Source organism: Oryx dammah, unplaced genomic scaffold, assembly GCF_014754425.2.
Source record: "Oryx dammah isolate SB20612 unplaced genomic scaffold, SCBI_Odam_1.1 HiC_scaffold_28, whole genome shotgun sequence".
Classification (NCBI taxonomy): Eukaryota; Metazoa; Chordata; class Mammalia; order Artiodactyla; family Bovidae; genus Oryx; species Oryx dammah.
In genome coordinates this window covers 47,656,285-47,669,292 of record NW_024070212.1, presented here as the reverse complement: position 1 = coordinate 47,669,292, position 13,008 = coordinate 47,656,285, and the positions used below count along the sequence as shown (strand labels likewise).

General features: G+C 40.7%; 1 protein-coding gene across 1 annotated transcript in view; it reads right to left on the bottom strand.

Annotated features, from left to right (window-relative positions):
• ARHGAP29 (Rho GTPase activating protein 29) overlaps positions 1-12,603 on the bottom strand; it is a 79,456-nt gene extending 66,853 nt beyond the window's left edge. Inside the window, exon 1 of the mRNA XM_040232272.1 lies at positions 12,428-12,603. The gene's annotated coding sequence lies outside the window, so the exon portion shown is untranslated. The remainder of the gene's footprint in view (positions 1-12,427) is intronic.
• Between the last annotated feature and the right edge of the window lie 405 nt (positions 12,604-13,008).

Here is a 13,008-nt window from a genome sequence, read left to right as displayed (position 1 = left end):
CCGCCGCCGACCCCATCCCCCAAGGCTCGTAGTGGGCTTCCGCTGTCCTCGCTCGACCGGCCCCGGCCGCCCCGCCCCCGGCCCCGGCCGCCCCGCCCCCGGCCTCGCGCCTCCCGCCCCCCGGGGCCCAGCCCATTGGCCCGCGCGCCCGGGGGGCGGGGCCGGATGCGGGCAGCAGGTGGGGGCGGCCTCTGGTTCACGCGCTCGGGGCTCCGACGGTCAGCTGCATCTTGGCCGGCTGGCGGTCCTGAGTGCTGCAGGACGTGTTAGCAGCCCCGTGTGGCTTGTGGCCGAACGGGCGGAGGAACCTTAGGAATAGGTCACCTGATTACTATATCTGACAAACGGAAATTTCTTGGATGAGCAATCTATATATTTTTTATGAGCTACTTCTTTTGACGACCTCGTTCCTCTCTCTCCAACTCTTAAGAAAACAAAAACACGGACCAGAGCAGGTAAAAGTGTAACACAAGCCTGACTCCTTTTCAGAAAAATAAACTTCCTCAAAACCAACTAACTACTCTACCCTCTGTACAGGGTCCTATTTCCCACTTAGACCTATATATTACTTCAATTGCACTCTCAAACTCGCTCGGAATGAGAAAAAATGTCTGAGAAAGATGGAATAACTAAAGAAAGCAGCAGGGGCCGAAAGCACATAGGTTTCCACATCATTCTACTCAGGAAAACAAGCCTTATCAGTTATCTTCATGCTGGAACATTCAGAAAGAACTGAAGAACCGATGGAGAAACAGGGCCCATGGGGAGGGTAGTGTGGCTAAGCGTAATGTTGGAGGCAGAGAAAAACAATGATCACATGGGGAGAATGCAGAAAAAGACAAGTGAGGTGAGGAAGAAGAGAAGGAGGAAACGGGCTGCACTCATAGGGAGAGAGGCAAAGCCAAGGAAGGCAGAAACAAGTGAGGGCAGAAAGAAGATAATGAGGGAAAAAAGAGAAAAGAGCGACCACCTACTTCCAGAAACAGAAAAAGGAAGTGAGCATGATACAGCCAACAAGGGAAGTAGCAAGAAAGGGAGAAAATACTCACTGGCAAAGGGAAGAGGAACATCTCTCATATCTTTGAACTCTTTTACTAAAAACAATGTTGGGGAAATAAAGCAAATTTGGCCCTTCAGGTGCTACTTTATAAAAGATAAATCTGAAAACATTCAGCTCCTTGGTTACTTTAGCTCCACACTGGAATTTTCAGATTCAACTTACACAAATTTACCCCTTCAAACTTCAAAAACAACAGTATCAAGGACATGCCATAGATACTAAGGAAACCCTAAATCCAAACTCTCCTTCTAACCACACTTAAAAAGAACAATGCTCCATGGACTCTCACCATGGAAACTGATGATGCCCTGAACTGAAACAAACTAATGAGAGGTCAGGGATCCCAGGCCAAAAAGAGGCTGGAGCATTGCAACCCTAATTAAATCCTAAGAAAAGGTTTGGGGAAGAAATATAAGAAAGTTACCCCATCTCAAACACTCTTTTATATCTATTTTAAAATACCTATATATTAGCATTGAGAAGGAAGTGGCAACCCACTCCAATGTTCTTACCTGGGAAAAGCTAGAGTCTGGAGGGCTATAGTCTATGGGGTCACAAAAAGTCAGACACAACTTAGGGACTAAACAATAGTACATGGTTGCAAAATATGGATCATACTTAATATAATGCTTTTTGACTTAAAAAATAAAATACCTGTATATTAATAATGTTGTACTCTCTTACTCCATTAATCACCACTCCCTTAATAAAGAGGATTGTGTTCCTTTATTAAAGTTAAACTGACAATGTTGTGCACAAGGTCCTCATGTGTGAGGTAGAAGCGGTGGTGTGAAAGACAGAAAGGAGCACATGGGAGGGAGGGAGAGGAAAAACACTATGAAATATGTGGGAGGGTGAGAAACAATTGTGGAGAGGAGAGAAAGAAGACCAAGAAAGATTCAGGGACAAGTTAAGGCAGAGAAAATAAGATGGAGACAGAATGGGAAGACAGAAAGAGAAAGAGAAATAGGGGGACTAGCCACTAACAAGAAAAGGAAGAAAGACACTTCTCACACCCAAACAATTCTGGGCAATCGATCCTAATTAAGCCCCTAGGTTGTTACTGGAAAAGATAAATATAAGAACCTCAGGCTCCTCAATTACTTGGGCTCTACTATCATTTTGCAGATTTAATTTTTGAAAACTTACCCATTAGACTTTAAACATAACTGTGTCAAGATTAAAAGCACTAACAATGCTGGGGACGTCTAACAATCAAATGTTCCTTCAAATCCTACTGGAAGAGAATGATGCACCACAAACACTCATCATGGAAACCACTGAGGACTAAACTGAAGCACATCAACGGGGAAGAGAGGAAAGCATTTTAAAGCCATGGAAGGTAGACGCAGGGTAACCTTCAGAGAGCTCAATAGAGGAAAGTCCGCCCCCTGGATCTGCTCTGGGTTAACCTCAAGACCCTTCCCACCAGATCTACCTTTAAACCATATCAAAACAGCCAACTATTGTGCACAGAACCAACAGAGTGGCTCCTCGATGAATACTGGACGATTAACTTATAAGTACTGTTATCTGAGGGAAATTTTGAGGAGTCTCTCAATCCCAATCCTCCTCTTAAATCTTTTTAAAAATATATTAATTGTCTGTCATCTTTTCTACTCTTTTTCCTTAGTAAGGAACAGGGTATTTGGAAACATTAGCAAAAATTGTAGTTCACTTTTAAATTACAGGGGTTATTTTATTAATTCTCCCTAATTTACATTTTGTTTAAAGAAATTTTATGTCACACAAGTGAGTTTCTAGTACACTATTAAAAAAGTACACTATTAAAACCTTTCTGCAACTCCAAAATTTTTGGTTTATAATTAAATCATAAACCGTTTAAAAGAAGAAAAAGTAAAACCATCTGTATATCTATCATAGAAGTCTAATATCTTAAAATTGTTTTTACCATTTTACATTATTATTGTCTCAAGTATTTTTCCCTTCTAAAACAGACACTCTTATCCTCTGTGATGTTACTTTTCTGTCACTCTGTGAAACTTCAACCTTCCACACTGTTAAAATCTGTTCCATGTGTTCTCTTCAGTGTTAACATTTACAGTAAGTATTCCTATTTGTGCTGGGTAGGGATCTTCATATTCCTGAAATTGATTCTGTAGTTTATGTAGCCTACTTTTCATAATAGAACATTGTTCCAAAAACATTTTACAGTGTCTGTGGACACCTCTGGTTCTCACAACTGGGAAGGAATCGTACTGACAGCTAGTGAACAGAGGCCGCGGATGCTGCTACACATCCTACCTGCACAAGAGAGCACCCCTCAACCCTCCTGCCTCCACCCCGAACAAAGAAGGACCTAGCTCAAATGGTCAAAAAGTGTCAAGATTGAGAAACTCTGCTCTAGATCCAATTACCACTTTATAAGCAATATAGAAGACAAGAGAATATGTTCAATTATATCACAGGATGCACTCGGTAAAGTCTAGACTGTGCACCATTTTATAGAGCAAACAACAGTTTCTTAAACAAATAAACTGCCACTAAAATGATGAAAAGAAAGTTTCCAGATTTTAAAAAAATCTTAAAATTTTGAATACATCAATGCAGGAATAACTGAGATCAGATTTGCCCTATAGTAATATTATTTTCATAGATCAGACTATAAACAGCACAGGACCATGATCCTGGAGAGATGGAATCACTAACAAATGAGGTGATCCCTACAAGTCACCCCAACTTTCTTCCTGGAGGCACATTCTAGACCATGGAACAGAAGGAGGAAGCCAAACAGAGTGTGGTGCTCTTGTTGAGGAAAGAGCAATCATAGCTCTGGAATCAGTACAACAAAGTACCAGAAAGGAAGAAGGTAGGCAGAGAAAGAGCTCCAGAAATTTGCATAGGCAACTCCTTAATTTTCTTGCTGAATTCAAAGCTGTATATGTATAGGGTGAATCCCCACAAGGATGGACAAAGAATTTCCAAGGAGCTGTAGCTGAGCAATTTCCAGGGCTCTCACAAGGCTAGGAGACCTCTGAGTTTTCATCAGCCAGAGCAGAGAGACCTATGAATACTTAAGGAGAGATCCCAGAAGGACATGTGTTAGTAGTACATGGAGACCAGCCCTAATAAAATAATATTCTAGACTCACCTAAAATGAAGCTTCAACACAAGCCTCATTCTGTAAATTTCTTTTTTTAAAAAAATACTGACATTTAAAACAAAAGTAATAGCAATTTGTGTGGCATTTACAACATATGTAGAATAGCAAAAAGTATCACAATAACAAAAACTAAGAGAGGAGGGAAATGCAAGTAAGGTTCTTACACTATATGTGAAATAGCATATTATTATTTGAAGGCATACTATAATAAATTTAAAATGTATATTAAATCTTCAGAGGTATAGTTAATAAGCCAACAGTAGCTATAAATGGAATTTCAAAAAATTAGTTAATCCAAAAGAAGGTAGAACAATAGGAAAAGAAACAAAGAACAGATGAGAAAAATTAAAGACAAACAGCAAGATGATAGGCTTAAATCCAATCATATCAATAATTACATTAAATATAAATTCTCTAAACACCTCTATAAAAAGGCAGCGCTGGTCAAATTGGACAACTGGACAATCTCTAAAAAAGTAAGACTCAATTACATACTGACTTCCCAGGTGGCACTAGTGGTAAAGAACCTGCCTGAAAATGTAGGAGACATAAGAGACATGGGCTCCATTCCTGGGTGGGGAAGATCCCCTGGAGAAGGGCATGGCAACCCACTCTTGCCTGAAGAGTACCAGAGAGGTGTCTGGCAGGCTACAATCCATAGGATTGCAAAGAGTCAGACGTGACTGAAGTAACTTAGCACACACACACAATTACAAACTGCCTGTAACAAACAGATGTAAAATATAAAAGACACAAGTAGGCTGAAAGTAAAACATCAGAAAAAGATACACCAAGTAAATACTAATCATAAGAAAGCAGAAGTAGTTTTTAATCAGACAAGGATAAAGAATAACATTTTATAATAGTAAGAGTCAATTCATCTTAAAGACATTATCTTAAAGTGTATGCACCTAAAAATAGAGTATATAAGATAAGACTTGACAGAAATGTAAGGAAACATAGATAAATCCCAATGATAGTTAAGATTTCAATAATCCTCTCTCATTAACTGATAGAATAATAAGAGAAAATCTGTAAGGATATAGAAAATTTAAACAATACCATCAATCAACTTGACTTGCCTGACACACATTTATAGAAAATTTTACCCAATGACAGAATACACAGTCTTTTCAAATACACATAAAATATTCACTAAGATATATGTAGGACCATACAGCAAGTCCCAATAAATGTAAGGGAACTGAAATCATACAGTGTATGTTCTCTGACCCAAACAAAATTAAATATAGAATAAATAACAGTAGGAAAATTACCAAATACTTGGAAATTATATATTTTTAAATAATCCATGGGTCACATTTTCACAAGGCAAATTTGAAAATAGTTTGAACTGAATAAAAATGAAAACACAATATTTCAAAATGGGTAAGTTACACAGTAAAAGCAGTAGTTAGAGAAACATACTGTTTTAGAAACCTTATTAAAAAGAAAGGAGGGTCCATCTGCAGCAACATGGATGGATCTAGAGATTGTCATACTGAGTAAAGTCAGACAGAGGAGAATTATCGTATGACATCCCCTATATGCAGAATCTAAAAAGAAATGATACAAATGAACTTATTTACAAAACAGAATCAGACTCACAGAGAGCAAACTTATGGTGCCAAGGAGGAAGGATTAGGGGAAGAGACGGGGAGCTTGGGATCCACATGTACACACTGCTATATTTAAAATGGATATCAACAAGGTCCTACTGTATAGCACATGGCACTCTCCTCAATCTTATGTGGGAGGCTAGGTAGGAGGAGAGTTTGGGGGAGAATGGATACATGTATTTGTATGGCAAAGTCTCTCTGCTGTCCACCTGAAACTATCACAACATTGTTAACTGGCTATATGCCAATATAAAATAAAAAGGTTTTTTTTAAATAAATAAAATACTTGAACAATGAAAAAGAAATAAAGGAGGATCTAAAATCAATGATTTAAGCTTTTACTTCAAGCTATAGAGCAAAGAGCAAATTGAACAGAAAGTAAAACAAAGGAAATAACGGTAGAAATAAGAGTAGAAATCAGTGATTTCTTTATTTTCTTGGGCTCTAAAATCACTGTGGATGGCGACTGCAGCCATGAAATTAAAAGATGCTTGCTCCTTGGAAGAAAAGCAATGACAGGTTTAGACAGCATATTAAAAAGCAGATACATTACTTTGCCAACAAAGGTCCAAAGAGTCAAAGCCAGGGTCACAAAGAGTTGGACACAACGGAGCAACTGAACAACAACAACGAAGAAATCAGTGATATGGAAGACAGGTAACAGAGAGAAATCAATGTAACTAAAAGTTAGTTCTTTGAAAAGATCGATTAAATAGATATGTATCTTGCTGAACTGATCAAAAAATAAAGTGAGAAAACACAAATTACTAATATCATGAATGAATAAGGAACATCAGTACAGACCCTACAGATATTAAAAGGGAAAAGACTATTATAAACAGCTTTGCCAAGAAATTCAACTCTGATAAAATGGAAAATTTTCTTTAAAGACACAAATAACCAGATCTAACACACAAAATAGAAAATCTGGGGTAACTTTATATGTACTTTAAAAAATGGATTCATAATTTAAAATACCTCACAAAGAAAAACTGCAGACCCAGATGGCCTCACTAATGAAATCTATTGAACTAGATAAAATAGTCCTACAGAAACTCTCAAAAAATAGAAGAGTTGGAAAACCTCCCAACTCATTTTATGAGGTCAGTATTACTCTGATACTGAAAGCAGACAAATATATTACAAGACAACTACAGATCAAATTTCCTAACACAGTATTAGCAAGTGAAACCCAACAATATTTAAAAGAAATAACACATTAGAACCAAGAAAGGTTTGTCTCAAGAATCAAGCTTGGTTTAATAGTCAAAAGACAAAAAAAACATGTCATGATCTTAATAAATGCAGAAAAAGCATCTGACAAATTTCTGCAAACTTTCATGATTAAAGCAGTCAGCAAAGTAGGAATAGAAAGGAATTTTTTCAACCTTTTAAGAGGCATCTACAAAAAATCTAGAGCTAACATCTTGGTCAATAATGAAAGACTATGTATGTCTTCCACTTTAAAATTAGGATCAATATTGTTACTGGGCTTTCCTGGTGGCTCAGATGGTAAAGAATCTGAGTCTGCAATGCAGGAGACCTGGGTTCGATGTCTGGGTCAGGAAGATCCCCTGGAGATGGGAATGGCTACCCACTCCAGTGTTCTTGCCTGGAGAATTCCATGGACAAAGGAGCCTGGCAGGCTGCAGTCCATGGAGTTGCAAAGGGCTGGACATGACTGAGGGACTAACACACACTATTGTTACTGAAGGTCTTAGACAGTACAAGAGAACAAGAGAAAAAATAAAACACATTCAGATTGAAAAGGAAGAAGTAAAACACTTCATTAAAAATTGACATGTTTGCATACCTCAAAAACTCTAAGAAACCTACAAACGAGTTACTGCAACTAATAAATGAATTTAGCAAGGCCACAGAATATAGGGTCAATATATTACAATTTTATTTCTAAATACTAGCAACAAACAATTGGACAGTGACACTTTAGAAACAAATACCATTTATAATAACATCAAAAAATCAGATATTTTTAGGAATAAATTTAACAAAATATGTCTAAGATCCTAAACTTAAAACTATAAAACTTTAGTGGCAAGAAATTAAAGAAGTGAATCAATCAGTAAGTATGCCATGCTCATAGACAGGAAGACTCAAAACTGTTGAAGGCTTTCCTTTCCCTCACAGTGATGTGTCGTTTCAAGCAATCCCAAACAAAATCTCTCCTAGGTTTTTGCAGAAATTGATAGGCTGACTCTGAAATGTATATAATATGTAAAAAATCTAAGCAGCCAAAAAATTTTTGAAAAAAAGAACAGATTTGGAAGATCCATAATGTCTGATTTTAAGATTTACAGTTGTCAAAACAATATGATATTATTACAGAGAGTGAAACAGATCAACAGAATAGCCTAGAAATAGACCTACATATTTTCAAAAGGTGCTAAAGTAATTCAATAGGGGGAAAGGTGTTCTTTTCAATAAATGGTACTGAAATAACTTGATAGCCATATGAGAAAAAAACGATCCTTACTTCAGAGCATACCCTAAAATTAACTCAACATGTATCATAAACCTAAATACATAATCTAAAACTATCAATCTTTTAAATACTGGAGCTGGAAGAGGCAATTGCATGTTTTTATAAAAAAAAATTATGGGGGAACACAGCCATGCCCAACTGTTTATGTACTGTCAATAGCTGCTTTTGCCCTACAACAGCAAAGTTGAGTGGTTGAGGTACAGTAGCGTGTAAGCCTAAATAAAATATTTATGATCTGGTCCTTTAAGAATATGTTTGAGGATCTCTATTCTAAGAAAACTTGGATAGAAAACCTAGGGAACAATTTCTTAGACACAAAAAGCAAGAACCATTAAACAAACAAACAACTGGTTAACTAAACTTAATTGAAATGTAAAGCTTCTGCTATTTGAAAGACAACTGTTAAGCCCACAAATCGGAGAAAATACATGACAAAGGACTTGTATTCAAATTATATCAAGAACTCTTAGCTCAATAATAAAACAAACAGCACAAGAAATTAATTAATAAAAGATCTGAACAGATACTTCAAAAAAGAAGATACACAACTGGGCAATAAGCACATGAAACAGTGCTCAACATCATTAGTATCAGAGAAACACAAATTTAAGCCACAATGAGATACCACTAAATGTCTACTGGAATTCTCAATTTCAGCTAGAGTGAAATCTGGGATAGGAAGGATGTACAGCAACTAAAACTCCCACACACTGGTGCTATACAAGGTACACGCCACTTTGGAAAACAGCCTGGCAGTTCCTTATACACATGAACATACATTTACCATAAAACCCAGCAACTCTACTCCCTTATATAACTCCCCAAAATGAAAAATACATTCATCCAAAAACTATACACAAATGTATGCAGCAACTTTTTTCATGATAGTCAAAAACTGGAAACAATATGAGTGCCAACAGATAAACGCTAACAGCCTTACAAGGGAATACTACTCAACAATAAAATATCTGTAACATGGCAAAAAACCATGGGTGAATCTCAAAAACATCATGCTAAATTAAAGTCAGGCACAAAGAAAAGATGAACCTAATTCTTAGTAACAAAAAAGCAGGAATGACTCCCTGGTGATGGGCTTGTAGTGTGGAAGGTGGGGGGAGTTCTGCATGTGAGACTTTTTTGAAACAATGGAAATGTTCTGTATCTTGATTATGGGAATTACACGAGTGTATACAATTGTCAAAACTCACCCATAGTGTATAAAAATCTCTTTATTATTTTAGTACTCAAGCAATATTAGATAAATTAAAAGTAAAACTGTAAGGTTGCTATTCCCTCCTCCGGGGGATCTTCCTAACCCAGGGATGGAACCCACGTCTCTTACATCTCTTGCATTGGCAGGCATTCTTCTCCACTAGCGCCACCTGGGAAGCCCACAAAATTGCAGGAAGTTCTACTGAAATAATTCCTGAATTCAACTTTCTTTCTCCCTTAATATTTTTCAAAATATTTTCCATCTTCTTCCTTAGAAAGAAAGTCTGTAGTATTTGAAAACTTTATCAGGGATAAATACTGGAGCATTTTTTAAGAAAAAGAAAAAACCTTATCCCAGGGAGGCAGTATCATCAAAGGGCTCCTGCTTATCAGAGTAAAAGATAAAGACAAAGCAGAAAGTACAAGCCGTCCACAAAAATCCTCATCATATCCAAACGTGTTGCTAACCCTCCTTTGAAACCTCCTTATTTCTTTACACAGGGATGTATCTTTCTGTATTGTGGCTCATCATTATACTGGAGATGAGGTGGGAAATCAAAAACAAAGTAGCCGTCAAAGCAGAATCATAGAAGCTGACTGATGACACTCTTGTATGTGTGCATTAGGACAACCAGCAACTCTGCCAAGAAGGATCTTTTGGCCTTCTGTGCTTATTAAAATCATTCTCTTAATCAACTTCAATCTCACAAAAAAACATCACTTCTTCCAAAAAGCCTTTTCATTTCCTCTACCGAAAATAAGTCATTCCTTTACTTTCCCATAGGACATTCAACATACTTTTCTCAGGTAACCGAAGATATTATGCCTTGGGCCCTATTTATTTGAAATTACCTGCTTCTACCCAAATAGACTGAAAGTTTCCACAAGACCTTGTCTAACATAAAGTGGTGTCAAACTAAATTTTCTGAGCGAATGCTGAATCAATCACCAATGGTACAGGAATGAAAATCTTTCCAGGGAACCTTTTGGTCATGAGCTTTGTTCAAGCATTACTAACAACTGAGACCAACAGCAGTGGTTGAAGCAGCACACATTCCTAGATCAAGGGCTTTTACCACTGGGAAGAGAAGGTGCTGATAATTTAGTGGATATTCTATTTTAGGGAGGTGGGTAGAGCAGGAATGACCAGCCACCATAGATTCAATGAACAGTGCTTTCTTCATCTCAGCCAGTTTTACTTCCTGCCAATTTGGGAACTGAAAAATTTTCAACTCAGACCTATCTTACTTCTCTTCAAATCCACTCTAGACTTTTTCTCAGAATCAGGAGACTAAAGCTATTTGAACCATGAAGCTAATGAAGCTTAAGTGTCCGGGTTCCTCACTTGCTTAGTTCCTACAATCAGGAAGCATTTCTATGTATGCATTCCTGGCAAACTGCCTAAAGAAATCTCTGAAGAAAGGGATTTAAATCTCCAAGACCCATAATTTGTTGCGATTCCTTTACTCATTCTAAATATTCACTTTCGTACTTAATTATGAATTCTTTTTCTTGAACAGGAAACTACCCCCCTCAACACACACACACACACACACACACACACTTCCTCAAACCGAACTAGGGGGCGAAGCTAACTTCCAAAAAGAAGAGAAAAGGAAAAGGTAAATGTCAAACAAATAGTTCTTTGGTTATTTTGGCTCCACTGCCGTGTTGCAGCTTTCACCTCCTAACAGTCCCTAAGAGATCCACCATTAGAGGTGGATAGAGGATGTCAACGACCAAAAACAAAAACAAAAAAACAGTCCATGAGGGTAGCTGGTTAGCAAACCTCACCCTCCTCTCTAAAGAAGAGTGATGATGAAAAAGCGAGATGGACCCTGGAAATGTCAGAGGGGGCTCAAAGACAAGGAGACTCCCCGGCTACTTCGTTCAAGGCAAAGGAAGGCCTTCCCTCGGGCCAAGGTTTGGATTGTGGGACCTGGGACAGCCCGGGAAACAAACTCACAGGGATACCCTCTCCTGCTCTCCTCTTGGGAGCTGCAATCCTCCGCCTGTCAATTTCTATTCTGCAAAGCACAGGGCTCAGCCGAGGACCAGGCTGGGATAGCGGGTGCGTGTGCGCGCGTGCGAAGAAACAGCTACAGGGGTGTGACAGAGGGTCGGAGTGGTGGGAGAGGACGGGAGTGTGAAGAGCGACAGAGACGCACCGGAGCCGGGCACCTGGGTAGAAGCGGAACTGAGTGTTTTTCTACTTTTCATTACCGCTCCCCCCGCCAAATAAATAAATAAACAAACAGCCGGGCCTAGGTGAGGCGAAATGTGATAAGAAAAGGAAGACATACAACACGAAATGTCTTGTTATTTTACCTCAGCTTTCGCATTTGTCAGACACAAATTTGAGAAAAAGACACTAAACTTCCAAAAACATCCCAAGTAAGGAACACGAAAGTGAAGACCTGGTTAAGGAAACCAAAAGTGGGGGGTGCGGGGGGGGACAGAGTGCGGGGCAGGGAGGGTGAAGAAGCCCCTTCCAGAATTCCGCTTAAAGGCGGATGAGCGAACGTGGTTAGAAAAGCGAGAGGGGCTGCAGGACACTCGAGGGGAACCTGGAAAGGGAGGAAAGTCCACCCCGAGACTCTCCTCCCCAGATACCGGGACGGCGTCGCCCAACTGGGGCACCGGGGTCCGCGGGTCCCTGCGACGCTCTCTCCAGCTCTCCCCGCTCTCCCTCCCCTGCCGCGCCCCTCCTCCGCCAGGACCCCTCCCGGAGGACCGGGAGTCCTGTGGGCCCCGGCCCGGCCCGCCGCCGACCCTCAGCGCGGCCCGCAGTCGCTTCCCGCTCTGGCCGCCGCCTGGGCCGCCCGGACCCTGGACGGCAACACGCCGGTGACCCCAGACCCCTGCCTCAGCCGCCACGGTTGGTGCGAGCGCCGCCACCCGACACTCACCGCGGCGCTCCATCCCGCGTCCCGAACGCGGACGCCCTCCCAACACTCACGGCCGCCGCCGCCGCCGCCGAGGGCTGGAGCTCGCCGCCCCCATCCCCCACGGCCCGCGGACGCCCGGCCAAGCCGCCGCCGTCGCCGCCGCCGCCCCTGCAGCTACCGCCACGACCGCGCCGGCCCCGACCGCCCCGCCCCCGGCCCCGCGCCTCCCGCCCCCCGGGGCCCAGCCCATTGGCCTGCGCGCCCAGGGGGCGGGGCCGGACGCGGGCGCAGGGGGGGGCGGCCTCTGGCTCTGGCGCGCGGGGCTCCGACGGTCAGTTGCTCTTTGGCCTGCTGGCGGTCCTAATAGCTGCAGGGCGTGTTAGCAGCTCCGTGCGGCTTGTGGCAGGACGGACGGAGGAACCTTAGGAATCAGTCACCTTTTACACCGTCCAGTAGGAAGCAGGTCCTTGTTGTTTAAGTGCACATTTCTCAGGTGGACACTGTGAGTTATTTACAGTCAGAAATTTGGTGTTCGCTTGATCCTACTCCTTCCCACATCCTCCTTATCCGTTTAGGAACAAAAATACATTTTATGTTTAAAA